At 39.0% G+C, this 20,454-nt stretch overlaps 1 protein-coding gene across 4 annotated transcripts in view; it reads right to left on the bottom strand.

The window, feature by feature from the left end:
* The window catches only part of MEF2B (myocyte enhancer factor 2B), a 786,689-nt gene that overhangs the window by 503,663 nt on the left and 262,572 nt on the right, over positions 1–20,454 (bottom strand). For 2 of the 4 annotated variants that reach the window (XM_044053922.1, XM_044053921.1), the window contains exon 2: positions 1,093–1,192. The exons of 1 other annotated variant lie outside the window; for it this stretch is intronic. The gene's annotated coding sequence lies outside the window, so the exon portion shown is untranslated. The remainder of the gene's footprint in view (positions 1–1,092; positions 1,193–20,454) is intronic. One more of the 4 variants, XM_044053923.1, reaches the window with a different exon arrangement.

Genomic DNA, 20,454 nt, shown 5'->3' with positions numbered 1-20,454 from the left:
GCCTCAGATACGATATAGATGAACATGCAATTCTAAACCATGCAAGTTAGAATAAAGGAGAAGCCTTTTAGATATAATGTCCCTTTATTTCTGGTGGCATTACAAATATAAAGAAAGAACCATGAGATCACTTAATTTTCATGCTCAGAAATCGATCCATCGGTGACACCCTGACCCCATGTGCAAAAATGGAAAAAAGGGTTTATGAATGTACAGACTGTTGGACGGATACACAATCCCTTTTCTCATTTTACATGTGTCAGGGTGTGGAAAAAAGGGGTTGTGAATGTACGGACTGTTGGATGGATACGCAATCCCTTTTCTCATTTTACATGTGTCAGGGTGTCATGTCATCAGTGACAAACATCTAGAGCCAATGTTCACACTGCTGAGTGGCTAGTGCTGCCACAGTTTGTCTTTCCATACCACACACACATGTGCAGACACACACACCTATGGTCAATTTCGAGTGTCCAGTCCACGTACTGCATATCTTTGGAATGTGGCAGGAAACTGGAGCACATGGAGAAAACCTAAATGAACACAGGGAGGACATGCAGACTGTGCACACAAAGCACCCCTGCCAAGAATCAAACCAGAGAACCTCTAGCTGTGAAGTGGAAAAACTACTCATTGTACCTTTGTGCCACTCTGAAATACTACTGAATAAATCAAGACTTTTAGGTTATGAAAATTACATTCTAAAGTAAGTAGCCATTGATATATATATATATATATATATATATATATATATATCTTTCTACAATTGTGATCCAGAATTCATGTTTTACATGAAAAAAAAGAAACATTACTTGAAAGTACAAATTCAGTCTTAAAGATTAAATAAAAGAAAAAAAATGATATTAGTATAAATTTGTATTTTAACGTTTCTGAATGACTCAGCCTATCTTATCAAAAATGTATATACATGTTCTCTTCTTATACCTTGTTTAGTGGTTAATGTGGACAGTAAACCAAGCATTCTTTTATTTGTGTTATATGCTCCTAATGCTGATATATTCCATTCCCCTTATTACATATCAGTATTTTGAACATAAATACTTATATTTTTTCTACCATGGTATGACTTACGTTGATATACTGTAACGCAACTTTTCACTTCTCAGCTGATGTCTGCCTCCGTTGGTTCATCCCTGAAGACAAGTACCTTGGTCCAAGTGTGTTTACCTGGCTAGGAAAAACAAATACCTAAATGAGTAAGCAAATAAAATACTTTAATGATGAATTTATCTATGTCTGTTATCTTTACATGTTCAAAGTTTTGATATGATACTGTATATATCTATCTGTGACAACACTGCTGTATGGTATGGGTAAGGTTACTTATGGATGTATGCACACTTACTACCCACAGCCATGGCTAATGTCCTGATATGTACACTCGTCCTGGGCCGAACATGAAAACGGTCTTTGTGGATCAGCTTCAACCCAGCGAACAAATAAATAAATAACGTTATTACTTGGGTTAATTTAGGGAAACCTCAGTTTTTGGTTTCAGGCCTCAGTCAAACATTTTAACTCAGTCTTGACAGGAACACACAATCAGAAAGAAAAATATTAAGAAAGATAAAAAACATTTAGGCATAAATGCCAGATATTTTCTCATGTCTGATGGCCATTATACAAGTGATATTTGCAACTGTGGTTTTGTTACCCATTTATATATCTTATATCGGGGACAGTTTTAAATATTACTCTAATTCACTTTAAAAATTTAATAGTAATACAAATGGAGGATAGTTGTGCGGCTGCAGAATTATACACCAATGCACTGTATGAACACGTACACAAATGCATGGATCTCGCCATACCCAATAGAACCAAGATGCTCTCCTCCAAAAAAAGAAAGCCAATCTGGTGATCCCCTGCCATAAACAAACTCTACCAACAGAAGGAGGAAACTGATCCAGAATAAGGTGAAGTCCCAAAACTGGAAAAACTCCCGTATCAGTCTCAACAAAAAGTTGAGATCCCTCATCAAATCCTCTAAACCTAGCTATGAAAACAGAATTGCAGCAGATAATAAAGACAACCACAAGGCGTTCTATAGTTATGTAAAGAATCTCCACGGCAATACCCAGATTTGCTCTGAGCTACTGCACAATGGTACCTCCTATAAGTTATGATTATATCAGGGTTTATTATTGATTAGGCCAGTGTTATGCACGAGGTACATCAAAGGCTATGTATGTATGTGCTGTGTGTGCAGTCCATGCACACATCCACACAATCACATGTATGACATACCCAGACATGTGTTCATTGGTGTACAGCAACAGTCAGGTGTCACAGCTGCGTAAGGGCCATGGTATGTCTTGAGCTGACCTGTTCATGTATACTGGTATCATTGCAATGCATAACACCTGTTGGATCCCTGTTGGTACGTGTGTACTCTGCACAGCTGGTGTACACCACTGTACAGCCCAGTGGTCATGTGTCACATGGTGTTGTGGGACCGTAAGGCTGTGTAGTGCTGCACCAACAACATGGTGTTGACTTGACAGCTACAGTCTACACTGCAGTGTGTACGTGTGTGACCTGCACCTGTGACAGCTATGATGGCAGCTGTGTGTGTACAGGTCACTGCATGTGTGACCGCCCTGTGCGTGAGGGCAGTTATACCTTACTGTGCCCTTCTGTGTGTACACTCCATCTGCATGCAAGATGGCCCTTTGCAACTGCTAAGTGTGTGAGCATGCCCAGTACACACAGTACATTCCACACTGTGCCCTTACGTGATTAGAGTCCATGTGCATTCAAGATGGCCCTTTGCAACTGCTAAGTGTGTGAGCATGCCCAGTACGCCATTGTGTAGATGGACACACAGTACATTCCACACTGCGCCCTTCCATGATTAGACTCTGTGTGCATGCAAGATGTCCCTTTGCAAATGCTAAGTATGTGAGCATGCCCAGTACGCCGTTGTGTAGATGGACACACAGTACATTCCACACTGCACCCTTCCGCGATTAGACTCCGTGTGCATGCAAGATGGCCCTTTGCAACTGCTAAGTGTGTGAGCATGCCCAGTACACCATTATGTAGATGGACACACAGTACATTCCACACTGCGCCCTTCCGTGATTAGACTCCGTGTGCATGCAAGATGGCCCTTTGCAACTGCTAAGTGTGTGAGCATGCCCAGTACACCGTTGTGTAGATGGACACACAGTACATTCCACACTGTGCCCTTCCGTGATTAGACTCCGTGTGCATGCAAGATGGTCCTTTGCAAATGCTAAGTGTGTGAGCATGCCCAGTACGCCATTGTGTAGATGGACACATAGTACATTCCAAACAGACGTGTGATACTAAGCGTGTGGGCATGGCCATTGACATCCTGTATAGCCATGGTGGTCATCCAGGCACCAGATGTCCAATTTCAATGTCACGATGGATGCCTACATTGAACACACTGGTTGCTCTCCCGAAGGGTGTACTGTCTGTGGCGCATCCTGTATCTATTTAGTGTTGTTGTGCTCCGTAGATATTTAGTTGGCCCGATGACAGCACTGCCGTGTTTGTGTACGTCTACCTTGGGACGGTAATATGCTTTCAGACTGCTCACTCTCTAAACATTCCCTATCAGCATCTTTGCCTTTGCGGATGTCACCCACCTAGGAGTATGCCTCTGGGAGTGCTGTGTTCAGTAATCTCGGTAGCGCGTTCTGTAAATGCGTAATGCTGTAGTGTGTTAGAGTAGGTAGGTGTATGTTCAACTCCCGGCCCTTCCAAGTGTGTGTGTGTGTGTGTGTGTGTGTGTGTGTGTGTGTGTGTGTGTGTGTGTGTGTTTCCAGCTGCCTGGGGACACAGTAATGCTTTTAGATGCCTCAAAACACATACATTCCCTATTGGCGTCTTTGCCTTTGCGGATGATGTCACCCACCTAGAAGTATGCCTCTGTGAGTGCTGTGTTCAGTAATCTCGGTAGCACGTTCTGTAAATGCGCATTGCTGTAGTGTGTTAGAATAGGTAGGTGTATGTTCAACTCCCGGCCCTTCCAGGTGTGTGTGTGTGTGTGTGTGTGTGTGTGTGTGTGTGTGTGTGTGTGTTTCCAGCTGCCTGGGGACACAGTAATGCTTTTAGATGCCTCAAAACACATACATTCCCTATCGGCGTCTTTGCCTTTGCGGATGATGTCACCCACCTAGAAGTATGCCTCTGGGAGTGCTGTGTTCAGTAATCTCGGTAGCGCGTTCTGTAAATGCATAATGCTGTAGTGTGTTAGAGTAGGTAGGTGTATGTTCAACTCCCGGCCCTTCCAAGTGTGTGTGTGTGTGTGTGTGTGCATATCTATATATATGTATATATATATATATATATATATATATATATATATATATATATATCCATATATATATCTTTGTAATATGTATGTGGATATTAGCACTATTGAATGTGCTGCATTGTCTGTACATGTTCACCTTGGATGTATCTGAATATGCTACGGCTCTGTGATAGTGCACATACTGTGTGCTGTAGTGATCCTGGGTTATAGTTGTGTAGTGACCAGTTATTTTGTTGCTGGGTATTACCAGGGACATTGAAAACAATGATAGTACAGCACCTTTAAATGGTCATGTGCACATCTCAGCAGCAGTCAGCAGTGGTTATTACTTTGGAGGATGACTATGGCTCATATACCTATGTATTACATGGCAATACTATGCAAATCAGGTTAACATTACTGACACCCGTTTATCCACAGGTTGTGATACAGATCCCATGTATGTATGTGTATACATTACCAGGTGCAGGACTGGACTATGGTTGAATGCATGGAGGGGTGTCCATGGCCAGGAATGGCGACCTGTACAGCCTGGCAGGTACAGTCTGTGACTGTCCCACAACCTCCAGCATATGGCTGACACATGCTGAAACAGTGTATATGCAGAGGCACACATAAAACAAACAGCTAGGGATAACACATAACACACACACACATTGCATCAACATTGGGCCATGCAAAACCTGTTGTCCCTCACACACACACAAATGCATACATGTTGATTGGCTGGTTCACTGACAGGCTCTGGAAAAGAAACTACATACCCTGTGCATATGATGACACCTGTGCCACCTCTTGTAATGTGTAACATTGATGCAGGTACGGACTAACATGGTGCTGATGCACAGGGTGGCTTCATAGCACTGTAATAATGCTATACCAAGCCAAAATATATTGCCAGTATACTAGCCAACAGACTCAGTGCCAACTTTACCCCTCTCCCCCCCCCAAAGGACCAATCACAATACCAGTAGATTGCCAGGCACTCAGTATTACTGCTGCACAAGTTAAAACAGCACTGTCCAAGGCCAAGAATACAACGTCTATGGGACTTGACAATATCCCTGGTTGTGTTCTACATGAACTACAGAGTGAACTGGCACCTCACCTGTGTGCCCTGTTTAATCACAGCCTCACCTCAGGCTTTGTCTCTACTGAATGGTGCACTGCTACAGTCATCCCTCTCTGCAAAGAGGGAGCAACTACAGACCTTGGGAAATATCATCCCATTAGCCTGACGAGTCTAATATGCAATGCTATGGAATGCATCATCATGGACCTAATAAACTAGGATATAGGGAATCTCCAAACTCTGGACCCCACACAGTTTGGTTTTGTGAAGGGGAAGGGTAGATCATGCCTGCTCAACTTGGTCAACTTCTTTGAGTCCAGTCACTGGAGTTGTGGTTTATATAGCCTACCTTGATCTGGCCAAGGCTTTTGATACCATTCCCCACTCAGGAATCACAGAAAAACTCACTAAGCTTGGCATCAACCCCTATATTACAAGGTGGGTTGCAAACTGGCTCACGAATAGAACCCACAGTGTGAAAGTAGCTAACTCCAAGTCAGACTGCTGACTAGTCACGAGTGGAGTCCCACACGGTTCGGTCCTGGGTCCTCTCCTGTTTGGTATCTACTTCTCTGAAGTCCAGGCTAACATGAAGGGACTCTGGCTGACAAAGTTCACAGACAATTGCAATTTGGGAGCTATTATTAACTCCCTAACCATGGTCTTAAGCTCAATGCCAAAAAATGTGTCATCTCCTTTGGGAAAAACCTGGTTCCCATGAATTACCACATCGATGGTAGTCAACTGAATACAGAAGATGTTATAAGAGATCTTGAAACACAGGTTGACAGCAACCTCTCTTTTGATCACCACATTGCCACTGTGGTCAGAAAGTCCTTCTATGTGGCACATCTCATTACTAAGGGTTTTGCATCCAGGAAGAAAGAGGTCATTGTCTCCTTCTACTCCTCCCTCATTAGGACAATCTTTGAGTACAATGCCCCATTTGGCATGCACCTCACTAGACACCTGCAATAACTGGAGAGGCCACAAAAGTACCTCACAAACAGGATCCTAGGCCTTAAACACTTGTCCTATATGGACAGACTCAAAAAACTCCAACTATTCCCTGTCCCATATCGCCTACTTAGAGGCAATCTCTACTTGACTTACAAAGCCATGTCGGACCCAGCTCTGTTAGAAATGCTACATCTAAAGAAATTCCAATCCCTCTGCACCACACGCTCCAGAGGCCTCAACCTCATTACCACAATTAACAGAACATTTTGGAGGGAAAGGTTCATAGCACAGAGACTGCCCATGCTACGGAAAAGACTTCCCATACATGTCAAGCAGAGCACCTTGTTGACCTTCTTCAAGAGAAATCTTGATGAGTGGATGTGGAAACAGAAAATTCACGCTGGGGACAACTCCAGTGGCTCTACTCGACAGAGGCACTGGGAACTATGGCCGGGGTGGCACTATGCCAGGGTAATCCTATGGCTAGGATTGTAAAGGCCCAAGGGCCATTAGCCTAGTACACACCTATGAACATATGAACCTATGGTACCACAATTAGTAACAACATTGCACACATAATTACTAAAATATGACTGTTCAGATACAATCCACTGCTTAGCACAAAAATGGAATAAAAGCTTTTAAAGTGAAGACATAAGTACTAATGAATGAAAAATAATATCAGTGCCATTGTCATACTGGTCCCCTTCAGGCAAAGCTTTCAACTTCTTTGGTCAGGAATCAGGGACAAAAAGACTAGGGGGACAAAGGCCCAGAATTGGGGACAATTTAAAATATTACTCTAATTCACTTTAAAAAGGTAATCAAACACTAGATGTTGCAAGACTTGCACTTTCTGAACCATAAAAAATAACTACTATATGGCATTAATGACTGACTGTAATCCTCTGTAACTTATTGTAAAATGAGAAATTTACAAGAAATAAGGCAAACAATTAGGCAAAATTTGGTGTAGAAGGATAAAGCCCTGACTTTGGCCCAGGCTACCCAGGTTTGATTAGTGTCTCAGACATCTGACAGAATGGCAGAGAGGGATGGGCATTGCCATCCCTGGTGTATGGGTTGTTCCATGTGTGTCTCTTGTGGTGGCCCCTGGTAGAGGCTATGGACATCATACTAGGAAGAAGAGTGGGCCAAGTGGGAATAAAAATAAGAACCCCCCTGTTGAAGTGAATGACCAGACCACCCAGGACACCTTTAAGTTCTACATTGGTCCCAGCCATACCTGAGACAGTTCAGGGATAAAAGAGGCAGGTGGTAGACCTGGTGATGGATGTGGATATGGGTACAGATTCATAGGATGATGCAGGAAGGAAAAAAATTCTCCAAAAACTATGAGGCAAAAGAGAGGTTTGCCTCCAATACTGGCAACAAATATTTGGAAATGAACCAATGAACCAAACTATTTTCTGCCATTCACTTATAAAAGGAGGTGAGGGCTTGATTTTGTGAGTGAGATGGAACCTTATGATAATACAACTGCTTCCTAAAGATCAACTCATAAGTTCATAGGCTGGTACTAGGCTATCAGCCCTAGGGCCTATACAAGCCTAGCCATAACAATTCCCTAGCTATTTCTTCCCACACTATTTACTTCCCTGGACCCCTAAAGTGTGATTTACATTCCCTTTAATGGAGCTCCAAGAGTAACACATACAAAAAGCATTATCCATGTATTAGCTCATCTGTTTTCTGCATGTGCACATTTCTGCAGTATCTCTGCACAACATTTTGGTCTTCTGTGAAATACCACTTCTTTTTTTCTGCCCTCTATCACATCTGCTACAGGATATACACATTTTTTGACTGAAGCAAGTCACTTCATAGTGAAAGAGTAGCTATGCTCAAAACATTTACAGTCTGAAATATCACCAAATCTTGCTGCAATAATCCAACTACAGAACCATTCAAATCTTAAACTTGGGTAAGATTGTAAAGTGAGTATTTTAACTACTAGCTGTCTGTCACAGATAACTAGATTTATATCTTTCTTTAAAGGTGTAGCTTGAAACTATAATTATGTGATTAAAAAATGGAGATTCACTAATGCAAAACAAATTACACTCTTACTAGATATAGTCAAAGAAAGGAAAAAGTTGCAATACTTCTTATCTAAGTGAATAGAGAATTAAGACTCCTGAATTTGTTTTGCCTCCCTGATGTAATATTACAGGGACATGGAAAGCTTTGCTGGAAAAATAACAATGTTTAGTAAATGAAATCATATCTGTATGACATACTATATCAGGCCATTTTAATACAAAATGCTTAGATGAAGTAGGAACTGTACTAGCAGAGGAAACAATACATGGCAAAAAAAAAAACATTTTTATGTTTTTTTATGTTTGATGCTGTTGTACTATATGTGCCTTGATTTATGGGCTCATTTTATGGAAAATCTGAAAACATAAGCTTGAGGAAATAGAGGAAAAAGTATGGCAATATAGCAGTGTCGTGAGATGTTTCCACCAGAAATGTACTGGCATAGTCAAAAAGACAATATTTATTTATTTATTTTACATTTGTTTACCAGGGAGGTCCAACTGGACAAAGCTGCCCGTTTTCAGAGGAGGCCTGGGGAGAAACGCTCCATCAACAATTCCTAACATGCTATACATAAGATATGTACATGAGCATTGTGGTTTAGACATACACTTATGAAATATAGCAGACAATAACATATGATTGCATAAGATATTTACATAAGCATAGTGGTTTAGACATACAATTAAAAGCAGGTAGTAACATATGATTGTTGTTCATACAGTATGTTTAGCAGAGATAATCATGAAGATGTAATGAAGAGAAGAAAGGAAAAACTAAAGTACTAGCCCGTTTGTCAAAGGAGGAGAATATAGACAAGTTCATATGAGGTTCATTGACATTTTAAGGGAAAGCTTTTCAACTTAGTCCAGGGGAGAGTTAGTAGCTAGAGATGGGACAGTGGGGAGTAGGTGGCAGTGAGTTGGTAAGTAACGTGTGAAAATATACAGTGCATCTGTGGGAGTTTTAAAGAGGTTGGACAGTGGGTAGGGGAAAGGTGTTAGAATATCTCAGCCAGGTGCTAGCAGTTGCATGTCCAGGAGTTGTTTAGGTGGGAAATAAGCTGTTTATTGTATATGGTTTTGTTACATTTTACCCTGATTTGTAGTGGTACGGAGTTCCAAGTCTTGGCAATGTTGCTAGAATACAGGGAGTCACTAGAGCTGTAATGGTTTTTAAGATTGCAATCAGTGCCTTGTTAGCGGATCTAAGTTCTCGGTTATTAGAGTAAAGGGTGATCAGGTCTTGTAAGGCTGGAGTTTTGTCAGGTTGGTACAGTATTTGGTGAGCTAGAAGTTGGTTTAGAACTAAGGTGTTAGAGAGTTCCAGTCAGGAAAGCTGTTTTAGGGCTTGACAGTGGTGGATGCAATAGGAGGAGTTTGTGACAAATTTTTCTATGGATCCAGAGAGGGAATGCCTGAAGGAGGAAGAGGGAGAAATAGGGTGTTTGCTAAAAAATTACAACAGCTCAAACAAAGAAAGGAAATACCGGAGACCTTCAGCTGCTAACATACTTCAGCAGGTACCCCAAAGTACACAAAGTAAAGTAGGTAAAATAATAGAAATGCACTGTTAAGCAAAATGATTTAGTTTCATAAAATATGAAGTGAAAAATCAGATCATCAGAAAAAAATAATGAAAAATTATTGGAAACGCACTGCTCCACAGACTTCAGTGAATGCCAGGCAATGGATTTTCAGGGAAGATGAGTGCAGACATGTGGAATATGGATAGATGGTTGAGCTGTGGCTTCAGAAGGTCACCTCTAAACTCTGGATACATAATGGACAGTTAAGATTCAAAAATTCAAAGAAACTTTATTGTCAAGTGCAGCCTACTAAATGAAATTACAAATGTCAGCTCATGACAGAAATGCAGTGCAAATAACATAGGTACAGTGGTATCCAAGAATAACATACGAAATTAAATAACACGTATAATATGCAAGAGGTAGTTCACATTACACACTCAATACCCATTATCCAATGATAAATAATAAATACCCACCACAAAACCCATTCATCATTAAGATAGAGAATAAATACAGACTAGTGAATAGCAGCTGTTTAGTTACTGTATTGCACTTGTTAACCTTAGACGTGACTCAGTATAGCCATCATATTGCATAATAGAAATACTGGCGGTAACTGCTCCGAGCAGCAGGATTAAATGGAAAAAAGATGCTTCAATGTATCAGGTATTATGGCTGGTGACCGAGTTATGAAGTCTGACAGCTGCAGGATACAAACTGCTCCTGAATCTGGTAGTCCTACAGCGGAAGCTGCAGTACCTCCTTCCAGACGCAAGTTGTGAGAACCAGTTGTGGGCTGGATGGGTAGAATCAGCTACTAGTTTGTATGTTCTCTTTCTTACTGTTGTAAAGAAAAGCTCCTGAATAAGAATGTTAGACAATTCTTATTATTCATAGACTGAACTACTGAGAATGTACCATTTTACAGTATACATGGACCACTGTACACTAAAGATGTACATTTCTCCAACATAAATTTTTATTTTTTTATATTTCTCCCTACCCCCAAGCTTGTGTAATCTCAGAGACAGTATATTTGGAGATTTTGGGGTGGGGGTATGAAGGGCTTACTCCCCTGTACATTTTTTTTGAGTTTTGTGAAATTCAACATATTTGTTATCAAGTTTATTTTTTCTTTATTTTATGGTTCACTGTAATTCTGTTCACAGAATTGCTATAAACATCTTCCCTGTATATTTTTGCAGTCCTAAGCAAGTTCCCCTTGATCTTCTGCTCTTTGATCTCCTCGTCTCTCTAAAGGGAATGCTCAGTTAAGGTGGCCTATAGTTTTCACCAAAAATACATACATTAACTAAATAAATACATTGTTTCATAGTTCACATAAGTAACAAATAAGTGTATACTGGTGAATGACAGAGATGGAAAGGGCTTCAGATTTGTTTGTCAACTGGATGATTCAGAGAATGGCCAAACTATTCACTAATCCCATATGTAAAAACACATAAAAGGGCAAAACATGTAAGGTGTATATCTAGTGTGGTTTGGCTTTATCAGTCTGATTTGTAAAAAATAAAAAAAGTCAAGAGTATTCAGAAGCCATGTAACTGGAACACTCATATGCCCTTAAAGGGTGATTTGCATGTATCCAAGAGGCCTTCTTTAAAGGTGCTTTATTGTATTATACAGTGAAGACCCTAGTTTTGTTTGTATCTTTTTGTTGATATTGCCTATGTGGCTTTCTCTGTGTGACCTTTTTATCTTTTGATTTGGTTTTAATTTTTCTGTAAACAATGGACAACAGACCATGTGAACCATAAAGTCATGTATGGCCTTGTATCCCTGTTGCAAAGGAATTACTAAGACATTTCAAGTAACTCTTAAAAAGCATGCAAATAGTCCTTTACACATTATGTGTATATCACATGACTGAAAGTATGTATGGCAGACTTGGTGTGCAGTGTTCCCACTAGGACTCTGCCTCACTACAGCATAGTAGTATAGCTCCACACCAATAGATGTTGCACACACGCACACATTCAGGTCTCAATCTACTGTCAACAGTTAGCTGTACTCCAAACAAAGGGAAAGCATCTGCACTATTTATATACATTTTAGTACCTGGCTATTATGCTACCCGCTGAGTGCATTAATTAATGTCTGGTATATGCTGGGTCACAGTTTAGTAAATGAGATCTGTGTGTGTGTGGTTCTAATATAAAACATGAATCATAAATAAGGCCTGAGAATCAGCACTCTAGACCCATATCAAAAGACACTTTTGCAACATAATTCAATTCAAACGATTTAGGTGGTGAGTTTCTTCTGGTACTCCAGCATTTTATTCCATCAGTCTCCATTTCACCTCTTTGTCATACTGAGAACCTTACCTAACCAGAATTCACTGCTAAGATGGTCCTGAAAAGAGGCACTTGTGTCTGGTGGGTGTACCTGGTTAACTAACAAATGAATAAGTAAAAATAAAATTAAAAAAAAATATGGTAAAACATGGAATAAAATTTTAAAGCATGGCACAATGATAACAGCATATACTAAGCTGGATTGTTGTCAATTATTATTATGGGGATTTTTCTGAATGTCTGAGCTCTATAGGCTCAAGCCTCACAACATTCCTCGGTGTGCAGAAATATCTGTACCATGAACACCCCAGCAACCCTTATTCTGCATACACACATACATATTTATATACTGTAACACAGTGTGGTGGTTCTCACCATATGATTTGCCAAAAATTAAGCAAATAACAAACATCCTGTAAATAATATGGTTGCAAATACTGTTGTGCACAAAGCGTTTAGGAATGTAGGATTCCTCTTTAATGCAGACCGATACACTTTTTGTACTAACTCGAAAGGTCCTCACAGTGAGCATATTGACAAGCAATCATCCTGTTGTGTGGTAGGGTAACCAGTGATGTTGGCATCTTGATGCAAGGGGAGCTTTTACCAGAACACCAGTTCTGGGGAGTAAACTATAACAAAGAAGAGACAACCTGGAAAAATCTGAACTGGCTTGGAGATTTTCTACTAAGAATCCAGAAAGAAAGAACCTGTGTAAAATTACCTTCTGAGTGTAGAAGAACCGGTATGACACAGTGTGGAGTTTTATTATTATAGCAGTGTTAAAGATGAGTCTGCACCATTACTGCTAGCTGATTAATAAAACCACAGTACTTTACTGACTAGTGTCAGCTGCTTATTTCTTTTATACCATACATATGGTTTATGTCAGATGATTCAATTTCCAGAAAATATGTTCGACTTTCCGAAAACTCAAAGCATTTGTATAGAGATTGTGGTACAGTGGGGATCAGGGAATTTACAATTTTACCTACTGTAGTGCAATATCAGAGTTGGTACCCCCCTTGCAAAAACATAGATTTTTGTTGTTTTGTCAAGTTTTCAAAAAAAGTTGAATGTATAGTTTTGACCATATGGAGATCAAATTTCCAAAAACTCAATATTCTGACATAAACCAATGTATATACATACAAAATTGTGTGTATATTTTTGCATACACATACATATATTATATATGTGTAGCTAAATGCATATGCATTCATATACATATATACATGCAATCCACATCCACATATATATATATATATATATATATATATATATATATATATATATATATGAGTGTGTGTATATATATATATATATATATATATATATATATATATATATATGTGTGTGTGTATGTGTGTGTGTGTATATATATATATATATATATATACACACACACATATACACACACACACACACACACACACACACACACACACACACACACACACACACACACACACACACACACACACATATATTTATATACATATATTTATATATCTATAACAAATTAGTTATCTTGTCAAGTTTCCCAAAGCTAATTGCGGAGCAAAAATAGCCTCCCTAGCTAAGGATAATCACAAGGCATTCTTTAACTATGTCCAAAATCTAAAACGGAATACCCAGCTATGCACTGAACTGGTTGTGGATGGCATCACTCATACTCAACTGAAGGTAATAGCCAATCTACTAGCTGACAGATTTGGGGCAAACTTCACCCCCCTGTCCCCTCCAGTCATCCCCCAAAGTATACCTGCCACAATTCCTCTTGCCTATTATCTCATAAAAGCATTCATCTTGGTGCTCTCCAAGGCCAAAACATGGCATCAATGGGACCAGATAACATCCCAGGTTGCCTTTTAAACAACTTAAAACATGACTTAGCAGACCCACTTAGATCCTGGTTTAACCACAGCCTGCAAACGGGCTATTTTCTGGCAGAATGGAGGATAACAACAATAATCCCTCTGCATAAAAGGGAACCATCAACCAGTCCTGGTAATTAAAACCCAATAAGCTTAACTAGCTTCATCTGCAAGGTCATGGAAAGAATCATTAGGGACCTCATTAACAAGAACACAGGTAATCTCCAAATTCCGAACCCAACCCAGTTCAGATTCGTTAAAAGTAGATCATGTCATTAAATATGGTTGACTTCTTCGAGGAAGTCACAAGAGAAAGACAGTGTGTAAAACCTATCTTGACCTAGGCCAAGGCATTTGACACAATCCCCCACTCAGGTATTACAGAGAAACTTTCCCAATTAGGAATTAACCCATACATTACCAGATGGGTAGCCAACTGGCTCACTGACAGGACACATACTGTCAAAGTGGATAACTTCACCTCTAGCAAAAGACCAGTCACCAATGGAGTACCACAGGGTTCTGTGCTGGGCCCATTACTGTTTGGAATTTATTTCTCAGAAGTCAAGGCAAACTTGGATGGCCTGTGGCTAACCAAGTTCGCTGATGATTGCAAATTGGAAGGAATTAATAATTCCCTTAATGGTGTTAATGTACTGCAGACAGGGTTAACACAGACAAATGATTCATGTTAAAGCCACAGATTAAAGCTAAATGAAAAATAAATCCATTACTGTTCTCTGTGGGACAGCTGACATCCCTCCTAATTACATTATGCTCATGCAACTCTCCAGGCTAACCAATGTGTAGTCACGTCTCCCATCCATTCCCTAAACTTCATCCACAGACGCATCAAATGTTCAGCCTTCCTAGGGTATATTCACTATGGACCTCATGCTCTTCTAGCCATCTGTAAATGCACATGGTATTAAAACCTATTTTATTATTTTACTCAGCTAACCAAGCTTACTCTTGTATGCATAGATATACTTACGTCAATTTGTCTTCACTACTATGCATTGTATTATTACCTTAAACCTAACAAACTATATCTTGTTTCCTCATGCAATTTTATTTTATTCTTAGCAATGAACCTATTAATGTATGCATTTTCTTAATATGGGATAGAGTATGAATTTCATGCATCATTTCATATTTCATTTTATTGCATGTACTTAATACTATGTGGAGCTTTTCTCCCAGAGCCTCCGCTGAAAATGGGCACTGCCCAGTAGGACTTTCCTGGTAAGCAAATGTAAAATAAAATAAAACAAAATAATAGACAGCACCCTCGCTAACTGTAGATCCAGTGGCACATGATCTGGGTTGATAGCAACCTGAACTCTAACCACCATGTATCCACAGTACTAAAGAAACCCTTCTGTGTGGCACATCTTATAAGTAAAGGCATCACATCTATATCTAAGTATGTTATAATTCCATTACACTCGGCTTAGTAATTGAGCTCAGTGCTCCCCTTCTGCATATACCTCACCAGACACCTGCAACTGGAGAGACCACAGAGGTTTCCTCACCAAGAAATTAGAGTACACAAAACAAGTCTTAGTGGAAAGACTAAAAGCACTTTGACTGTATTCTGTCTCCTACAGGTTGCTAAGGGGTGACCTGTGCCTGGCTTACAGGGCAGTCTCTGAGCCTGGCCTGATGGAAATACTACACATTCATAAATGAAACTGCATGAGGGTCACTCACTCCAGGTATATTGCCATAGCCTCATGCTGGAGAGATAGATACATCTCCAAGAGACTGACACTTCTGTGGAAAAAGCTTCCAGTTCACGTGAAATGGAGCCCCTCCCTGACCCTCCCTGTGCCCATGTCCCTTCAGGAAAGAGGAAGTCATTATTAACCACCATAGTTTACCTCTGCAAACTTCACTCACCTAACCATCACCAAGTGGGGCAAATCAGGATAAATATAGCTAGGCTTTTAAGGGCTCTAGGCTGTTAGCCTAGTAACCTTCTATGACCCTATGAACCTATATATCTATCTACATATATATTTTATATATATATATATATATATATATATATATATATATATAGATAGATAGATATACTTATATAGATCAATATATAGAAAAATATCTATGTATCTATATCTATATATTTATACACACACACACACAAAATATTTGTGTGTGCATAGTGCATATCTGTGTATTATGTAGATATTTACAGAACAGCATATCATTCATAGCAGACTACTCCAAGCATCAACTCCCACATTGTCGATGAAACTGACTACACAAAGTATCACCAAAATACAATACTAAACAGAATCAATTGCAAAATAAACCTAAAATACATCTGAGATTGGCACACTAATCATACATCAAACCAATAAGACAAAAACAAAACAAAAAAAAAACACTATATCAAAATGTTCAACCTTCTAAAAAAAAAAAAAAAAACAATCATATTGCCAAAGTAGTTAGGAAATACTTCTATGTTGCCCATCTAATTACTAAAGGGTTCACATCTAGAAATAAAGAGGTTATAGTGCCCCTCTACTCCTCACTCATCAGACCCATGATAGAGTACAATTCCCCATTTGGGATGTACCTCACAAGACACTTTCAACAGCTGGAGAGACCACAAAAGTACCTCACCAAGAGGATTACTGGGCCTCAAACATATGTCCTATGCAGCCCGACTGAAAAAACTCCGGCTGTACTCAGTGGCATATCGCTTACTCAGAGGTGATCTCTGCCTGACTTACAAAGCCATGTCCAAGTCAGAATTGATGGACATGCTCCACCTAAAGAAATCCAAGTCACTGCGAGCCACGTGCTCTAGTGAGCTAAACCTTGCCACAACAATAAATAGAACATGTTGGAGGGATAGATTCCTGTCACAGACACTCCCCATGCTTTGGAACAAAATTCCAAACTACATTAGGCAGAGCCCCTCACTAACACTCTTTAAGAGAAATCTTGACGAGTGGATGGTTAACAGAAAATACACCCCTGGGATCACTTCATTGGCTCTGCTTGACAGAGGATCAGTTAATTAATCAATGGGGCGGCGACACACTCTGGCTAGGCTTATAAATGCCCTCAGGCAGATAGCCTAGTACCTACCTATGAACCTATACATATAACATCATTACATAAAATACTAAACCAACACACACATGCACCGAAAGAAACACAATACACACATTTAACAAAACTAACTGCTTTGCATTGCGGGGAGGCTTGGCTTGTTGCTAAATCATGACCTGAGTAATTCTTTCACGAAACTGTAAAGACTGACAAACCGCCAAGATGAATATAACACCATGCAGTATCCTTTGTGTTTAACAATTCTCCACAACCACACTGCCAGTCAATAAGCTGTGAAGTCAACAAATGGCATGATAACCATAAGAAATACTGTCATTATGACCCTGAAAAATGTTGGAATGTGATAGGTTGATAGACATCTTTTTCCTTGAGGAAAACAAGAATACGAACATCTTAATTAAAAAAAACAAGATTTTGGAACCACTTATAAAATGTTATGACTAAATACAGTTTGAAATCCTTGTAATCTTTTAAAAGAAAAATTCATTGCCCTATTCTTTGTCCAGTTCTACTGTACTGCTACATAAAATAATAAATAACATCATCAGCTGAAAAAATGAGCAGTGTTTAGAAGTTTTGTTGGAAATCCTGCAAGGCTGTTCTTACATCCAGTGAAATCAACAGTTTTAATTGATGTTTCTTTCCAGGGCTGTGCTGAGGAGAAGTCATCATATTAATACTTTAACTGACAAATAGATTTTTATGTTTTCTCCAGCACAGAATTGTTTTATTTTTCAGTACTATAAGTAACAGAGACTGACAACGTACTTTAATATGCATGACTGAAAATATAAAGTACATCTTCACTTGAACAGTTCTGTCACCACCTCTTTTAGGCACATACTTTAGTCCAGCTAATAAAAACAAATGTTTTTTTTTAATGCCTGACATTTTATTGAACTGTATACAAACATTACCAAGGCAGATAAATTATCCCTAGACATGTTATAATTACAGAATGCACATTGCTTTACAAAGGGCCCATCCCTTCCTCTTCCCTGAAGTAAATGTCACTTAACCATAAAATTAATTACAAATCCTTCACTACTAAAGTTAATAATCATACCAGATCCACTACTGCAATCTTAAAACCTGTTGCTAAAGTATTGATTGAACAGGTTCCTTTTTTGCACTGGTCACAAAGCAAAGCAGGGAAAGGAAGCTCTGTTGTAATTTCTCTACCATTTCAGTAAATAAATAACATCCATCCATCCATTACTTAAAAGTAGAGGCCATGCTTTGATACCACCTCTAAATGTGTATTTTCATGTTCTCGTTTAACATCCATCAACCCACACCCCTTTTTCCCAGTTTTACACTTGAGAGAAAGTCTTGCATTTCTGCTTTCATTTTTGATTCACTATAAATGAAAAAAAATAATCACTTTTGTAGGTACAGTGGAAATCTTTGGGTTGCTTTTAGCATGACAGTGATAAATTATGCAAATGTCCTACAACATGCCCTGTTAAAGGAATTTTGTTGTATTTCTATGTCACATGTTATGTCACTGGTAAGCTGCACCACGTGGTAGGACTATAGTGAACATGTGCACACAGCTGGATATCACTATTATGTTTCACATATGTGGACATAAATACTACTACTAATATTTTATTAACACATTTCAAAAATGGCTGGTCCATACATTTTTACTGGGGAAACAATTGTCTACTAAGTCATCTTTGCCCAAAGCTTTATCCTTTTTTTCAATTTACTTCAAAAATCTCCAGCTAGTATCAATATCTTGCATTGCCCTCCAAAGCAGAAACACATAACATGGACACGCACACACACACACACACACACACACACCATACCCCTATATAACTATAGGTTTTGAAGCAGGCTTGCACTTCATGAACTCATAAGCTTAGCAAAAAATAGAACCTCATACATAAAACACATTATGTACTTCTCCCACAGATAAGGGCATAGCCAGACATATGCTATATATGTTACTGCACACTCATTTTAAAAATAATTTATTTTTCTGAAAAGCAATAAAAGGCACTTACCTGGAGTTCTGAGGCATGCTAAACGTAAATGTGAGAAAATCATTTAAACTGAAAGATGAAAACAGTGTTTTGGTTTCGTTGTACAACTTAAATAATTTTCTCACGTTTAAGATAATTAACTCTGGTGATAATTGCTGCAAATTCAGTGCAGATCTTACATTACACTTAAACAATAGCATTGTGCAAGGTCTGTTTTTGCTGTGGTATTGGCTTGCCTATCTCATCAAGAATGACCAATCTAATCAGAATGCTACTTAGCTTTCAAAATTAACCTAACCACAAAATGGCAGAGTATATAGATGAAAGCATTAATCCTATTTTTTAAAACATTTTTTGGGGGGCTAGACTTGTGCTTGAGGTCAACTACTTTCTGGAAAATGGTTTACAGTTCCAAAAATCCTGGTATAGCTCCTGCCCACAGACTGTATCAAATTATACATATACAGCGAGCAAAGCATGGCAGTAGAAAAGTCCACAATAACCAAATAACTAGGGTAAAGCTGAACTAAGCCAGACTTGAAAATGCACTAGGAGGACACTGTGACCTGACAACCCCAAGACATTCCATTCACTAGTGATTTCATTTTGTATAAATCAGACATAATTCACAGGACTCTGAAAGTAGTCTGGGACAGTTCATGCCTATGTGGGGCCCAAATTAGGGACATCTCAACTGAATTAACAATGACTAAGGATACATCTCTGACATGGTTAATGTCATTGCTGGATTGAAAAATCTAAAAAAATTCATCCAACATGGATATAAGATAGAATATGGGGAGATACCTGTCATCCTAGCAAGCATGAGAGAATGGTAGTTTGCTAGGGAAGTCTTCCCATCACTTTGGATGGTGTGTGCAAGACTAAAACAAATACAGATGACAGTGAAATCCTCCCATCACCTTGTATAATAATGAGAAAGCACAATATTTGCCTCAACGTTTATGGTAAAGAACGGAGTGTCACAGACAGAAGATTCAGGACAAGTCAGCAAGTTGAAACATGCACCTAGATGGAATGCTTTTCTCCCTATAATATTCACCTCTCTCCCTGGCAGTACACGTTCAGAATAGGAAATTATCCATCTTTTTAATGTTATTTTTATACAGCTTCATATATTGAAATACATACATACATACATTATATATATATATATATACATATATACATACATTATATATATATTATATACACATATATATATTTATATATATATATATA

The sequence above is a fragment of the Protopterus annectens genome, chromosome 13.part0 (assembly GCF_019279795.1).
Source record: "Protopterus annectens isolate FY-2018-M chromosome 13.part0, PAN1.0, whole genome shotgun sequence".
Lineage (NCBI taxonomy): Eukaryota > Metazoa > Chordata > Ceratodontiformes > Protopteridae > Protopterus > Protopterus annectens.
Note: the sequence above shows the minus strand (reverse complement) of the source record. Positions and strands in the feature narration are given on the sequence as shown.